The sequence below is a fragment of the Humulus lupulus genome, chromosome 7, assembly GCF_963169125.1.
Source record: "Humulus lupulus chromosome 7, drHumLupu1.1, whole genome shotgun sequence".
Lineage (NCBI taxonomy): Eukaryota > Viridiplantae > Streptophyta > Magnoliopsida > Rosales > Cannabaceae > Humulus > Humulus lupulus.
In genome coordinates, this window is record NC_084799.1 from 59,805,859 (window position 1) to 59,823,765 (window position 17,907).

A 17,907-nucleotide genomic window follows, 5' to 3' on the forward strand; every position below is an offset into this window, starting at 1 on the left:
ATCTCCCGATGGTTTTTCTTCCCTATTTCTCTTTGAATTTTCAAGCTCTTTTTGAGGAACCAAGCTGTGATAAGCTAGGGTTATGCTCAACCATTGAAGATGGTGTGTTGCTGAGATTAAGGTGAGTTTTTAGCCATTAGAACTCTTGTTTTTGCTCTATTTTCCTAGTTGAGTTTCAGCTGGGTTTTGAGTTAGAAAGTTGGGAATTGATTGGAGTTTTGGCTAGGGTTCTTGGGGTTGTGGTGCCTAGGACATGTGGGGATGGTTTTGGGGTATATTTGGGACTTAATTTGATGTTTGGAAGATTTTGGTTTGGGTTAGAAATGGTGGAATTGAAGGAAGAAGTTACTGGGCATTTTCAGGCTGAAGGTAGCACTACAGCGTCCAGTAGGGGCGCTATAGCTACCTGAAAAGGTGCTGGGGCGGTTTTGGTTCTGTGAAGAGCGCTGGGGCACTAGGAGGGTAGCGCTACAGCGATACCATGTTTCTTCAGAACCTCATTTTGAGTGTTTTTAAGGGTTTTTGGCTCAGGGTTTCAATCCTTAAGGCCCGGGATCGAATCTACTCACTGTGTGGGTACATTTCGGGGTCCTGAGAGTGGGGTTTAGGTCAAGACCCTATCTTTTTTTATTTTCATTAATCAAATATTGTATTTGGTTATGAATAGGTGACCGCTAAAGGATTAAAGGATCAATCATTCTCAAGGGTTGTTCTTGTTCTAATTCTCACTCCAACTAGAGGTAAGAAAACTGCACCTTGTGTATATGTGACATGCATGGTTATTCTTGATGCATGTTGGTGTCTAAATGTGATGCATGTAATGCACGACAAACATGTGATTAGGGCATGCCGTGAATATTGGATATGAGATTCTTCAGGGCTTGAGCCTCTATGTTTATGCATGATCCTAATTGCGCTAGCAATTGTTAAGTAAGCATGCTGAATGCCCTGTGTTCGGATATTTGACATAGGATATATGTTTGGTAGCATTGCTTACTTGTGTATGGCACTGACTAGTCAAGGTCGGCACTGGTCGCGTATTACGGACCTAAGAGCCGAAAATGGCATAAGCATCGTGAACGCAAGGCCAATAAAAGATTAAATCTTATCGATATCAGCGTTGAATGACTCTAGGAGCATTAATGCTGGACTGACCCTAAGGTCGATGAAAATTCTAAGCGCTTGACTAGCCCAGGCTAGTTACTCAGAGCCAGGGCCAAAGGCCTAGGTGACGGTTTGTCACATGGTTAGGGATCGGAATCCCATAGTTATGACTCTATTGTAATGCAATAGGTTATATTGGTGACTAGTTCATCGAGCACCTATCTTATTTAAGCTAGTGAAATGATCACTTATCTATAAAGCCCCAGTGATCCTATCGTCACATGGCTAAAGGGAACGGAACCCACCTTAGTGACTAGTACCACTGGTTATCGAAACCACCAGTGTTAAATCATTTATCTGATTTGGATTGGCTTGATAGTCATCCACTCAGGAGGGTAGGATTCCTTATCTTGGATACCCATCATTACGTGGATTTGTTTGCCTGCTTGAATAGGGCTATATTTGCTAGGCGTGTGCCTTATGATTTGATGACATGTTATTACTGTTCATGAGCATATTAAATTTTCTTGCTGGGCTTCGGCTCACGGGTGCTTTGTGGTGCAGCTAAAGGCAAAAGAAAGCTAGACCATCCTTGAGTTGGAGAGCTTAGGTGACGGTGTGTACATATGTGGCTGCTCGACCACCACGGCCGAGGGTTAAAAGAGGAACTAGGGTTAAACCCTGTTTTGACGCTTAGATCGGCCAGTTGTAAATATTTTCTTGTAATAGACTTTTAAATTATATTTTTGGGATCCCAATGTATACAGTAAATGTTATAATGAAACATTACATCTTAACCAAAAAATTTAATCCCTAAACCACTAATCATACTTAGTTACACGATTTTGGACAAATGACTCGATTAACGAGTTTAGCACTGTTTATAAGGCACACCATAATGGTCCCTGGAGTTAGGATGTTACAACTACCACCCTGACAACCCATTGTAATACCACGGGGTCGCCTATTAGGACTTGGAGCTGGGAAGGTATCAGGAACCTTCCTCTTCTGATCACTAGGGCCTCCACCCCTACCAGAACCCACAAATGGAGAACTTGTCCTCCTAAACTCTTTTCTGGCTGCATTATCTCGCCAGATCTTGTTCTCTGTACTCTCAACTGTGAGCGCCTTCTCAACCACCTTTGCATAGGTAGTAACCCTAGCCACAATGGTAATACGAACATCCCGGGAAAATCTAGGTTGTAGCCCCTGGAGAAACCTTTCCCTTCTGGTCCCATCAGTGATCACCAGCTCCATGGCAAACTTTTCCAATCGATCAAACTTCAGGGCATACTCAGTCACTGATAAACTCCCCTGAAGTAACCTAATGAACTCTTCAGCTTTTGTCGCCCCAATGGCATCATTATAGTACTTCTCATTAAACAGAGTCTGAAACTCTTCCTAACTCAGGGCATTGATGTTTCTGGTCTGGGATATAACTTCCCACCAAATTCGGGCATCCTCCCGAAACATATATGTGGCACAGGCCACCCTCTCATTACCAGTCACCCTCATAAAGTCAAGGATGGTGGTAATCATGCTCATTCACTGCTCAGCTTTAGTAGGATCTTCACTGTCCTCAAATATTGGAGGTTGCTGCTTCCTGAACCTTTCATAAAGAGGCTCCCATTTATTTCCAACCTCAGGTAGCTGCTCAACTACTGACACCGATACAAGGGGTGCCTCAGGCACACTGGCTACTACAGGAACCTATTGTTGTCTCAGGAGGCGGAGTTCTTCTCCCTGCCTCAAAACTATGGCCTACAAATCATTAAACAACTGCTGCCAGTTATCAGGAGCTGGTTGTGGAATCTGATTCTGGTCATTCTCTTGACCCTGGTTGTTATTCTGGCCTTGATCATCCTGCCCAGCTGATGAATCTGTCTGTCTTGGAATTATTCTTATCAACTTAAACCTTGCTGCAATAGTCAATACGACCAGTTAGGCAGTGATAACTAAACATCTTGCCGCCTCACGGTCCAAGAACAAGCAGATAATTATCATATTCCACAGTTATACAAGTATACATATGGATACATGATTATAGCATTTAGCATTTAACATGTATCAAATAATAATTCACAATGAACAATACTAATAAGCATGTTCTAGCAATATTAGTACTAATAAGCACGTTCTTGCTGATGATGCAATAGTCAAGGCCCAGCCTTATCAATGTATTTCATGTAGACGGGTAAAGCATTTATACTATATTTAAGCAGTTAAATATATAACTACATAAATAGTTACCAAACCATGAGTCGAGCTTGTCTTTAGTGACGAGTGTACATGCCTAGCCAGTCTACAAGAACCCTTAACCTTGCCACGCTCTGATACCAAGTTGTAACGCCCTGGTTACTCCAAGACCGTTACTATGAACTTTGAACCGTGCTTAACTCACTAATCGAGTTCTTTGGTTATAAACGTGCATCTAGGGGTTATTAATAGGTTAAGGTGAAAAATCAATCAAAAGGAAAAGATATATTTTATTTAAAACATAAAATTATTCATGGGCCCATAAAAGTGTTTACAATTTATTTACAATCCAAAATGGTCATTACAGTGTGAAAATTACAACCTGCCGACCTAAGCGACAAAATAGGGTTAACCCCTTAATTCCTCTGAGAAACTCCTTGGCCGTGGTGGTCAAGCGGCCGCATATGCACACATCGCCACCTAAGTTCTCCACTCAAGGCTAGGTGAGTTTTTCTTTCCCTTTACCTACACCACATAGCACCCGTGAGCCAAGGGTCAGTAAGAAAACTCATTACAGCATGTATACATTATCAAACGATGATCATGATAATCATCTAGGACTTGTAGCCCTAAACAGATGAGTAACAGATGTGTAAGTTACTAATGTTGGTTCCGCACCCTTCCCAAATGAGTGATCGAGTCACTAGCTTAAACAAGATGAGTGACTGATGAGCGAGTCACTAATGTAAACCAAATGAGTGACCATGGAGTCACTAGTGTGGGTTTTGTACCCTTAGCCATGTGACGATCTAGTCACCTGGGCCTTCTGGCACTGGCTCTGAGTGACTAGTCATGGAACTAGACAAACACTTTTAGTTTTCATCGAACTTGGGGTCGGTCTGGCATTAATGCTCATGATGAGTCATTCAATGTTGATGTCGATTAGATCTAATCTTTTCAGGTCTGCGTTCATGATGCTTATGTCGCTCCTGACTCATAGGTTAATAACATACAACCAATGCTCAATACTACTGTCGAACTTGACTAGTAAGTCACAGCTTCACAGTCAGCTCTGTCACCATTGCCGATTCTGACTAATAAGTCAGTGCCATTCACAAGTAAGCAAGATTTGATAAGAATTTAATATGCAATCAATGTCCACATTTAAACACTCAACATGCCTCATGAATAACCATGCATGTCACATATGGGGTGCAGTTTTCTTACCTCTAGTTCGAGCGAGAATTAGTAAAAGAGCAACCCTAGAGAACGATCAGCCTTTTAGTTCTTTGATGGTCACCTGGTCATAACCAATTATGGGATTCCATCAATAAAATGAATAATAAGAGGTTCCCGGACCAAGACCTAGCCTCCGAGACATCGAATCCTACTAAACCGGCTAGTAGGAACGATCCCGAGGCCTAAGGATTGAATCCCCACGACAAAAGCACAATTCTGGCCAAAATGCCACTAAGGGTCACGACCCTACACCACCATGTTGCGGCCCGCCTCCCCAACAAGAGGCACCCAAACTCCAATCCCCCAACACGCGCCGCGACCCTCCTTCCCCATGCCGCGGCCCAACGGCCCATCAGAGGCATCCTTCATCTTCAACGAGCTTGGGCCGCGACGCTCTAGAATAGAGTCGCAACCCCACCTGAAACTCAGCCAAAAACCCCTGTTTTTCCCCTTCGAACTCATTTCAAAACCTTATTAAAACACTCCCAATATCACAAAGCAAAGCTCCCACTTATTACCACGAATTACCCAACATATAACCAAAAAACCTAAGCCTTAAACCAATCAAAACCTCGTCAAATTCCCATTTCAATGATAAAAACTCCAATCTCAAAACCAACACAAAAACAGGGCAAGGAACCATAAACTTGAACTAAAACCTTACCTTAAGCTTGAATCGAATCCTCTTCAATGGCTGAACACTAGCCTAAGACCTCACGCTTCAATCTCCAAGTTTGAATCCCCAAACTTGCTTCAAAATTCAAAGGAAAAGAGAAGAGAAAGAGATGATCGTGAGGGAGGTAAGAAAGAGATTTTTTTTCTACATCCATCCACTTAATATATATATCCTAGGTCATAGGACCAAAATGCCCCGCATGCCTAATTCACCTCTTAACAGCCCCCAAGGGCAAATCCGTCCTTTCCCGTCTATCTCGTTAATCATAATTAACACCCCCCAATTCCCTTCATTTTCAAATCCTAATTAAATCAAATCCCATTACCCTTTTATTCCCTGTAATGCTCTAATCACCAAATTATCTAGAGACTCACCTGAGCCCCGAACTAAACCCAGTTACAACCAAACCGATAATTTGTATTAAACGACTATCTCATGCCGAAAAGCTCGAACAATTCCACATTATAATGTGGCCTCAATAATAGTTCACCAACATGCATGAAAATATATATATATGCCCTCAACGGGCCAAATTACAAAAAATGCCCCTATGATGAAATGTGGATCCACATGCATGCATTTATCATCATATTATAATATAATTCACATAAACATGCATATAATAATTTAATGGCATAATAACTCAATTATGGCCCTCCCGGCCTACCTATCCAACCACTAAACCTCATGAGGGATTTTGGGGCATTACAAGCTCTGTTCCCCTTCAAATGCAGGTCGGGCAAGGAAAGTGCCAGTCTTGACCTCAATATTGTGGCTCAACATGATCTTATTCACCCTCCCTTGGGTCGTGATCTTGGATACAATGCGTTCAGCCTCGAAGTAGGCGTTGGGGTCAACCACCACCTCCTTCTCCACCACCGGACCGAAGTGGGGGATGGGAGATTCTGGGGCAATCTGCTTCCCCTTGTTCTTTTGCTGAGCAGATGAGCTGGGCACATTCTTCTTGGGGGCGGTTTTCTTGTGAGGAGCCATTAGATCACCTGACGAGCAGAACGACCTAGTTCGTAGGCAACCTAAGAGGGTTTATAGACTGACGCAGAAGTACGAAGAGGGGAAGGTTTACTTTTGTTATCTGAGCTGAGGTTAGCCTCGACCCCATCGCGTGATGCCACGTGATACCCTAAGTTACGCGCCTCGTTTTCCTAACAGACCCCTGATATTTAGGGATCCATGTGTCAAACTGCCAAACCATTACTTTCCTTGGGAGGTTGTTTAGTGCAATACCACCCAAGAAGCGTGACCCCTAAGCTACTTGGTTTGAACCCTAAAAACCTTTCGTTTCCTTTATCCCCAATGGGTGTTCTTTAAATTAATTCACCATTGAAATTACCCAGATTTACCCAGAATTTTTCTAGTTTTATGAATGTCTTATTCCTAAAGAAATTTTTGGATTCACCCGTTGAACCTAAGTCAAAGCCTATTCGCTAAAAACGTTTAGAAATCGCCTAACAGTGACTACAGTGAATATTGCGGATGAACATGGTGAAGAATAAAAGTCTAGAAAAAAAAACTCTTAAAGTCAAAGAGTGAGATACTTACAGTGTATTCTTCAAGGATAATATATAGACTTTGCAAAGGGAAGTTCCTGAAAAACTTCTGAGCAACTGGGTGTGGCGAACAATTTTTGGGGATTTCTGGAAAAAGAGAGGTTCGAAAGCGCAGAAGAGGAATTTTTTTTTAAATGAAAGGTGGTGAGTTTTGAAACTTGGCCATTCCTTTTATACGTAAATTATGTAAATTAATTTGGGCCATCCATTTGGGTTAGTTCAAAATCCAAGGGCCAAGGTTAAATAGACAAAACGACGCCAAAAAGGTGATAAGACAATTATTGCAGTCCTCGAAACCCGAACAGACGCCAATTGCTGTAAGCCACGTGTCCTGTACTCAAGTAGTGGATAGGCGTAGTTTTATGCAACAGAAGTATAAAAGTCCCTACTATGTAGGTCAGAAAGTGACGACATGAAACACGAGCAGGGACTTGGGGGGCAAATGTTGTACCATAATTTTAGCTCGAGTCATTCACTCAGTTCGGGTACAGCAAGCAAATAAATATACAAAGAAATAACTTAGGGAATGATATCTGCTTGTTATCCACATAAGCAACTCCAGTTTCACATGGGCACATGTGGTGTTAAGCGTCCTGGGTTTAACCCGAGCTACAGACACGAAGGTGGTGAAGTGTGAACTCATAATATTCAAACGACATTCGAAATACGAGCTTGGAGGAGATGTTCAGCTCGTGCGAACTCGAATGTATTGCACACTCAAGGATCCCTGGAGACTCAGAATCCCATTATACGGTTATTTATGACCAGATTGTCATATTTAATCTCCTAGATATTAGGAGAACATTTATTGTATGATCAAATCATATCCCATTATAAATGGGAAATATACGTATTAAATGTAATAAATATGTATATACGTAATTGACTCACATGGTCACCCAAACATGTCCATGGAATTTCTATATAAATACTGAGAATATTGAACAGGAAAGGGGACCAATTATTCTGTAATACAAAAACTCTGCCAAAATAGAGAGTGAAACAGCAATAATATAGACTTGTGGACTAGGAGGATTTTAACTACTGAACAATGTAAAAGATTTGTGTTCTTGTGAATTCATTTCATTTTTTCATTACGGTTTATACTAAGCACTAATCTATCTTACTATTTCTTAATACACTGCTGGCGAAAAATCTCGTTTACAATAATTATTATAAAATTAGTCATTAATAAATAATAAAAAAAAGTTACGGAAGAGGCATTGTATTTTGTTTCTTAATTATTTAATAATCATAAATTCAATAAAAATAGAATGAAAAATGTAGAAAAATTAGAAATAGATTAGAGATTTTGACTTGAATTCTCTCTCTTTTTTTTTTTTTTTTTAAAAAACGTGTGACATTTTCCAATTTTGACAATGTCATTTAAAATATATCTAACAACGAACATAACATTATTCATACTTGTTAGTTTTAGAAATTGGCAGGTGTGATAAGTTATTATATATTATTTCTACTAAAAGATATTACAATACATATACATATATTAAATTTTCTATGTAGCATCATATTTTGATGAGGGGTAAATTTATATTTTTTTTCCATTCTATTAACTCGTATCTCTTTCGAAAAAATGGAAGGATTATTGAGAGAGATTATAGGCTTTTGTATCATAATTATAAGATTCAATTCAAATTGTACCAAACTTCACATATTATAATAATAATAATAATAATAATAATATATTTAATAATATCCATCGAGAATAAATTTTAATTCATTATTTAAAATTAAATTTATATTTATATACAAAAAGATATATTTTTATAAAATATCTTTAATTTTAAAAAAAATCTACAAAAATAGAAATGAACATATTATTATAAATAAAAAATTAATATCTTATTTAAAATTTAAATAATAATAGTAAATTAATTAACCAGAAATAAGCAAATAAAAAATAAGATGGTTATATCAATTTTATTATTTTTTCTATTTTTTATTCATTTTAAATAATAATAGTAATTAAATAAATATAAATATATTAGAACTCACAGTAGCTTTCACACCATTGGAGATGGTGAAAAATCTTTCGATTAATGATACTATAGAATCTATTTGAAAATAATAATTGAATAAATACTCAAACTTTAAAGATTAACAAACATTAATAATTGAATAAATACCCGAGAGGATTGTGTTATCATTAACATGTAAATCAATCAAATTTGGAGATATGAATTGGAAATCATTGAAAATTGAAATTGAAAGAATTTAGAGAGAAGAAGAGAAAGAAAAAAAAGAAATGAGGAGATAGTGGAAAATCTTTCGATTAATGATGCAACATAATCTATTTGAAGATAATAATTGAATAAATACCCAAACTTCAAAGATTAACAAACATTAATAATTGAATAAATACATGAGAAGATTGTGTTATCATTAACATATAAATAAATCAAATTTGGAGATATAAATTGGAATTCATTGAAAATTGAAATTGAAAGAATTTAGAGAGAATAATAGAAAAAAAAATTAGAGTAAAGGAAAATATGATATTAATAGAGAATGTTTAGAATATATATATATAGATTTACAAAGAGATATTTATCTATTTTTCAATAATAACATCTTATAAATATCTAATTTAAATTTAAAAAATTAGATTTATTATTATAATTTATAAAATGAATAAAAAAATTAGATTAAAGGTGAAAATAGATAGAGTGTGTAACGATCCAAAATCACTAATAAGACTTAAGGGCCTTTATTAGTGTGTTGGGAGGGCATAATTGGTATATTTGTGATTAAATGGTTAAAATGCATGATTATGTGGCGTGGATGATTAATTAGATTATATGATTATGTGATATGCATGTGGGCCCTTTATAGCTTATAAGGGAATATTTGTAATTTTGGCCCGTTGAGAGCATAAATGTGATTATATGTGATAAATTGTTGAGACCACATTATTATGTGGATATAATCGCAGTACATCGCTCGAGACGGTCCTAGTGAGCGGATTAGCGAAATTGTCACAGCGGGGTTTGTTGACCCTTGTTTTGGTCAACTGACACGGAGTCAAAATGTTTGATATGGACAGATATGTTGGAATGACTATAATGACAAAAACAGTAAAGCACACAAGATCATATTGAGCTATTATTGATAAACAGAAACTGGTAATAACCTACGTCCACTTGAGCTATTATTGATATGAGATCTTAGAGGAGTGATCAAAGAACTAGGGTTCTCCGAGTTTCACAGACCTGAGAGAGATAAACAGTACAATCGTTAATCTAATAGCCAAAAGTCACTTCCTTGAGCTATCCTTTTCTATTTATAGGCTCAAGGAGGATTACATGAATTTGTTACAGATATTCTCTCCTAATTAATCGGATAATCAGGAATCATAGGAGATAATCTCGGGATTGACTTGGATTCACACAAGATCATATTAAAATATGCGGAGTGTACGACCATGCTGGTTGTAAGAAAAACTCAACCGCCGCGCCTGTAATGTCTTACTGATCGATACTCTAACAAAACTCTGCCAGGTGTCAGCCACGTGTTTAGAAATCGCCTGCCATGCCATCCGTGCCTGTTTTTTGGATAACATTTGCCCCCCAAGTTTATTTATATCGACCAACAATAAATAAACTTTAAGGAAACGACCCTTCGATTACCCCACCAGATCTGTCAGAGGAGTTCGTGCATCCTTAGGAAAAGTAACCTACCGCTGTCCACTCACGGCTTTTCGGTTCCCAAGTAACCTATTGACGGCTATCACCCTTCCCCATGCTTCGAAAAGAGGAAACTGATGATTACTTCCTCTCTCATGCCACAGACAAAAAATATATATAGCCTTCTCATAGTTTTCTTTTCCTTTTTATGCAAGTTATTTCTTCTTCAAGAAACCCTAAAAACAGAACCTTCAATCTCTCCAAAGGCCATCTTTCAGCGTTTCAAGAACCAGCCGTCCGTTCGTATTTGCTTGAAGCTATTCCAAATCTCCACGACCTTTGCTTTGGTAAGTTTCAGAACCTTTATGCTCTCTTATTTTTGCCGTGCATGCCTCTGTGTTTCTGGGTTAAGATGCGTGAAGGTAGGGGATTTGTTGGGTGATAGTAGATAGGATGATGTTTCTCTGTCATTTAGAATTTACGAGTTAGTTTGATAGTTGAGATCACAAATTTAGGACGTAAAACCAAAGTAAAGATTCGATTTTTATGCTGGTTGAAAAACTGAGTTTTTCTCACCCTTAAAGGAGTTGAAAAAGCTTTTTCAAAAAACTTTTTACTTTCATTTTTTGATCTGCCTTTCAAACTGTTCGTGTGAAAAAATTAGTTTTTTGTTAGAATGTTGTTGTATAAAAGTTCGACTTTTATACACGACCAGCGTTATTCTAAAAAACTTTCTAAATTCTTCATCCTCACCTCCCCATCGACGACGATCTTCTTGCACAACTACTTGAAGGCGAAGAACAGCCGGCCCATCGCGTTCACGAGATTCCATTTTGCAGAGTTTCTTCTTCTAGACCTCAACCAACACCACCTCAAATGGCTCGCTCTAAATATCTAGGCAAGAAGAAACCAAACCTTGAAAACAATCCAAATCCACCTGCCCAACCTGATTCGCAGGCTAGGGTTCCCTCGACCAGTGGTCGAGAAAATATTGCCCCTGACCCTCGCATTCAGGCCAGGGCTCGCCCTCGGCATTCAAACCTTCTTGATGTTGAGTGGTATCTTTCTCCCACTAGCCAGGTGACTCCCCGGATGCTTGCCAATTACCTTAGGAAATATCCTCTTACCGGGGTCAATCTCAAGATCCCAGCTACTAACCAGAGAGTTAATCTGCCTGGGGGCGTCTACAGCGCTTGGTCAAGGTACCACATAGAGGCGGGGGCTACCCTTCCTCTACATCCATTTTATCAGGGGGTTGCAAACTACTTTGGTGTTGCCCCTTTTTAAATTAGCCCAAATGGATATAGAATGCTATCTGCACTCTATATCCTTTATAAACTCAAAAAATGGCCAGTGCCCACCCCTCACAAGGTCAACTTACTTTTTGAACTTAAGTCCAACCCTCAACAATACGGGATGGGCTTTTTTCATCTTTGTCACCAGGAAACAAACCGAACGTTCCTGAGTGACACTACCCATATATCCAATGTGGGGAAATACAACCAGGAGTATTTTCTCACGCTAGACATGACTGCGAACAACTTGACCTTCACTCGAGGAGGTAAATGTCCCTTTTCACTGGTCGCTACTTTTCCTTAGCACATTCTTTTGCACTTCTCTAAAGTATCTTGTGCCTTTCAGGACCATGGTTACACCCGAACCCAACACCAAACATGGTGTTGAGGTCCAACGCATTGGCCAGGATGGCTGACGCTGAAAAAAGCATTAAGTCCCTGGTCACTGATGAAAACCTGAGGCTGTTTGGCCTCCTGACTCCTCATCAGGAAACGAGGGAACCCGTGGTGGCCGACGCCACTGTCGAGGGGCATCCCGAGCAGCAACCCCCAGCGTCCCCTCCCCGAAGGAGGCCAACGGGGGTTATGATCAGGGAACCCACTAGCGTCCCTTCAGCAGAGAGGCCTTCTGCACCCCAAGGGAAGGGGAAACAAAAGGCGACAGAGTCTGTCATAGACTTGGATGAGTCTTCAGACGAAAACAGTACTGTTATTTTTCTTTTAAATAGCTTGCCAATTCCCTGTCACTTGTTTGACGGGGATGGCAATTTTACGTATACTCCAAATCTAGGGCCAGACTTCTTCATGCCAGAGAGTGAGTGTATGACTAATAGAGTCAGTAGTGTAGCGACAAGTAGTTGTAGCTCGGGTATTGAACTTTGTGATTTCCTTTACCTCCTTTCTGATATGCCATGATTTTTTTATCTATTTTTGTCTTACTGTCTACATGCTTATCTTTTTCTGCAGAGATGGCTTCCCCCAATGTTTTCGACTTATATCAGACTCAAGAGGAAGAGGAGGTCCCCCTGGTTCGACGGAAGAAATCGGCTAGGAGACACGATGGCGAATCAAGCCAAGCACCCTCGGCCAAGAAGGGTCGAGCAGCTGATCCTCCTAAGGACGGGCCTTCTGGCCAACCTTTTGCTTAAAAACCCGCCTCTGCTGAGAAGGAGGCAACATCTGCCACCACCAACCCTCTGCCTGTGGCTCAAAAAGAACAGGCCCAACAAGTCAAACTTCCTGGGTCCTGACTCTCGAGCCGTTCCCTGCGATCAGCTAAAGATCGCCTTGCTCACATCCTGAAGCATGACCGTTGTAGGGAAGCAATGGCTGAGGCTGAGAGCATGGGGGTCGATCAGATCCTCTGCAGGGCTCTTAACGAAGTGGCTAGTGTAAGTACTCTTTCTCTTGGTTTTCTTATCTTTCCTTCTTATAATATAGCCTAACTTTTATCCTTTGACTGCAGGCCATGTTGACAATGACCGCTGCTCGTACTCGTGCTAGCGCTAGCATCGAGCAGTCTCTGGCGAAGGTCATCGAGGAGCTTCGGGCCGCAGAGGCTAAGCATGCTGGGGAGTTGGAGGTGGTCACCCAGCAGAAGGATGCTTTGGTGGCAAAACTGGCTGAGAAGCAAGCTTCTCAGGAAACTCTGAGGAAGCATAGGGATGACTACCTGGAGTCCAGCCGAATCCAATGGCGTGAGGTCAAGAAACTTAGGGAGGAGTATCTTGTTAAGGACGCGACCATTGTTGTTCTCAAAAGCCAGGTGGAACAGCTCAAGCTCACTAATGCCAAGGACCTGGAGAGGTACAAGAACGCGGCACTTCAGTGTTTCTATGATTTTTGGAAACACAACCAAGGTGCCGACTTTGGTTACCTCCCAGAAGACGCCAGGAATGCCGAGTTAGCCCGCTGTACTACTCGGTTGGCTGCCGAAGAGAGAGCTAGAGTTCCTGCTTCCCCAAGCATTCAGCCAGCTGCCGGAGCGGAGGAAGGAGAAGCTGCCGGGGATGTAGTCGACCAGAGTGCTGATCAAGATCCTCCTGCTCCTAATGCTCCTTGAAGTTTTTATTCTTTTACTTTTCTTTAATTACACGACCCACGGGTCGTGATGTAAAGACTAAATTTTATTTTTAATTTTGTTGCATGGGCAACATATTTTCCTTTTACTTTGAACAATTACATCCAAGGAGTACTGCTTGCGGTATAAGAGAATTCATTTTGATATTATAATATTTCTGCTTATTATAACATCTTTTCGCATGACCGAACTTAGCATCGTACTTTGGCTTGATTTTACAAAATATAAATTTTGAAAAATACTCTAAGTACCGTAGCATGGTTTCACTCATTTTGTTCATGTGTTTACATACCTCTTGGTATGCTTTGCTATCGATGTACCTTATATGCCCCCCAAGTGACTGAGGAGCTTTAGGTCCTTGGTCACTTGCCTTGACCACTACCTGTACGAATATTACTGCTCAGTAGGAAATGCAACACTTATAATACCGCAAAACAACACACGTAATGAACAACTACTTGTAAAAAATTTACAAAGGTTGGCAAGAATGACTGGCTGCGCACAGTCCCTTATAATTCTCGTATTAAACATGTCTTTACGAGTGATCTTAAAAAGATCTTACACTTATAAGTGATTAGCCATATAACATGGCTAACCCTTTTTCAAAACTTGTAAAAAGTAAAAAATTAATACAAGCCAGTCCTTTAAAAAGAACTGTTTATTGATAATACTTGCACAGGTGTTCTCCGTTCCAATAGCATGGAACGAGATCTCCATTTAAGCGTGCAAGCTTGTAGGTGCTTGGATGAAGGACTTCTTCAATCTGGTAAGGTCCTTCCCAGTTTGGTCCGAGTACTCCAGCAGCTGGGTCGCGGGTGTTTAAGAAAACTCGTCGAAATACTAGGTCTCCGACTTTGAACTTTCTTTCTTTCATTTTTGAGTTAAAATACCGGGCGACTTTTTGCTGGTACGCAGCTACTCAGAGTTGGGCCTTTTCTCTTTTTTGCTCAACAGAGTCTAGGGATTCCATCATCAGTTGGCTATTCTGGTCTTGGTTGTATGTGATTCTTCGATGTGAGGGTGGATCTAACTCGACAGGCAAGATAGCTTCATACCCGTATGCTAAGGAGAACGGGGTATGACCTGTCACTGTTCGATGAGAAGTTCTATACGACTAGAGTACTTCAGGCAGCTGTTCTGGCCATCTCCTTTAGCGTCTTCGAGCCTTTTCTTCAGGGTATCTTTAAGTGTTTTATTCATTGCTTTGACTTTCCCATTTGATTGTGGATGCGCAACTAAGGAAAAGCTTTTGACGATTCCATGCCTTTCGCAGAAGTCTGTGAATAGGTCACTATCAAACTGGGTGCCGTTGTCTGAGACAATTTTTCGAGGCAAACCATATCGGCAAACAATGTTCTTGATGACAAAGTCAAGAACTTTCTTGGTCGTTATGGTAGCGAGCGGCTCAGCTTTGGCCCATTTGGTGAAGTAGTCGACTGCTACGACTACGTATTTTACTCCACCCTTTCCCGTTGGCAAGGATCCAATCAAATCTATACCCCATACTGCAAAAGGCCAAGGACTCTGCATCAGCTTTAACTCATTTGGAGTGGCGCGTGGGATCTTGGAGAACCTCTGACATTTATCACATTTTCGTACAAACTCCATCGAGTCCTCGTTCATGGTTGGCCAGAAATAACCCTGCCTTAGAATCTTTTTCGATAAACTCTGCCCCCCAGCGTGATCCCCACAGAAGCCTTCATGTACTTCCCTCATTAGTTCTTTAGCCTTTTCTAGTGTGATAAATCTGAGCAGTGCCATGGAGTATCCTCTTCGGTAAAGAACACCATCGACCAGTCTATACCTAGCAGCCTGTCTCTGAAGAGTCCTGGCTTTGTTTCTATCTGCCGGTAGTACACCATTCGTGAGATACTCCAAGTACGGTGCCATCCATGTATCTTCTACCCGAATTTCCATATTGGTTTCGTCTGCTCGTATGCTCGGCTCGCATAATCTCTCTACTAGCACTATATTTAAAGTGTCAGTGTCTTTTGCACTCGCGAGTTTGGCTAAAGCATCTGCGTTTGAATTCTGATCTCGGGGAATTTGCTGGAGGGTGTACTTCTCGAATTGCGCCAACAAATCTTTAGTTTTGTTTAAGTAGGCCACCATTTTGAGGCCCTGTGCTTGATACTCCCCCAAGACCTGATTCACTACCAACTGTGAATCACTGTAAATATCAAGCACTTTTATACTTATGTCTTTGGCCAACCTTAGCCCTGCGAGGAGTGCTTCATATTCTGCCTCATTGTTTGACACGGTGAAATCGAACCTAATAGCGCAGTGAAATCGATGCCCTTCTGGCGTTATCAATATCACTCCTGCTCCTGCGTGAGATTCGTTGGACGATCCGTCCGTGAATAACTTCCACGAAGGAACTTCGACTTAGGGCTCAGGCGCACTAGGTTTTTCGCACTGCTCGTCGTCTGGGAGCTCAGTGAATTCAGCGATAAGGTCAGCCAAGACTTGTCCTTTTAATGCTCTCAGTGAATATGTGATATCGAACTGCCCGAGTTTGAATGCCCATTTTAATAAGCGCCCAGCCGCCTCTGGCTTTTGCAGAACTTGCCGAAGGGGCTGGTCAGTTAAGACTGTGATGGGATGGGCTTGGAAGTAAGGATGTAACTTCCTTGAGGCCAAGATTAAGCAATAGGCTAACTCAATTTGGCCCTGATTAACCTCTTGCTTACATAGCAAACCGCCTTTTGTACGCCTTCTTCCTCTCGTACTAGTACCGCACTAGCAGCAAATTCGGTGATCGCCAGGTAAATGAACAAAGTTTCTCCATCTATGGGTTTTGATAAAACAGGAGGTTGTGCCATGTGGGCCTTTAAGGCTTGGAAAGCCTGTTCACAGTCTCCGGTCCATTCGAACTTCTTGTTGCCTCTAAGTAGATTAAAGAAAGGGACGCATTTATCCGTCGACTTGGAAATGAATCTACTTAGTGCGGCAATTCTTCCAATTAAACTTTGCACATCCTTGATTTTCACCGGTGATTTCATGTTGATCAGGGCTTTGATCTTTTCGGGGTTGGCCTCGATTCCTCTTGAATTAACAATGAACCCCAAAAATTTCCCTCCGAAGGAACATTTGAGAGGATTTAACTTCATCTGATATTCGTTCAGAACATTGAAACACTCTTGTAAATCCTTTACATGTCCTTCTGCCTTTTTTGACTTTACCAGCATGTCATCCACATATACCTCCATGTTTACTCCGATTAACTCCTTAAACATGTGGTTAACCAATCGCTGGTAAGTCGCACTAGCGTTTTTCAGTCTGAAGGGCATTACTTTATAACAGTATAACCCTGTATCGGTCCGAAAGCTAGTGTGATCCTCGTCAGGGGGATGCATACTAATCTGATTGTATCCTGAGTATGCATCCATGAAAGAGAGGATCTCTTGTCCTGCAGTTGCATCGACCAGCTGGTCGATCCTTGGGAGTGCGAAGCAATCTTTTGGGCAGGCTTTATTAAGGTCTGTGAAATCTACACAGGTTCGCCATTTGCCATTAGGCTTGGGAACCAGTACTGGATTAGAGACCCACGATGGATAAAAAGCCACCCTAATGAACCCATTCTCCTTCAGTCTTTCAACTTCCTCTTTTAAGGCTTTCGATCTATCCTTATCAAGCAGCCTTCTTTTCTGTTGCACGGGTGGAAAAATCTTGTCAACGTTCAGGACATGGCTGATAACTGCAGGATCTATCCCAGCCATGTCTTTGTGTGACCATGCAAAAACTTCCTGGTTCTTTCTCAAAAATTCCACCAGTGCATGCTTCGTTGTTGCTTCTAAATTTTTCCTGACCTTTACCACTCTGGTCGGGTCTTTTTCGTCAAGTTGGACCTCTTCAAGGTCCTCGACGGGTCCAACATTTTCTTCAAAATCCCCAAAGCGAGGATCTAAATCTCTATCCTCACTTTGGGCAACACCCTATTTGGTGACTCCACCGGATTGGGCTTGTGTATCAATGGCCATCTGCCACCTTTCTGGGGGAGTGCTCTTCACCATTCCCTTCTTTGCCTTCGTGACCGAGGCACTGTAGCACTCCCTTGCTTCTCTCTGATTCCCCAACACGCGTCCTACCCCTGCGTTTGTTGGGA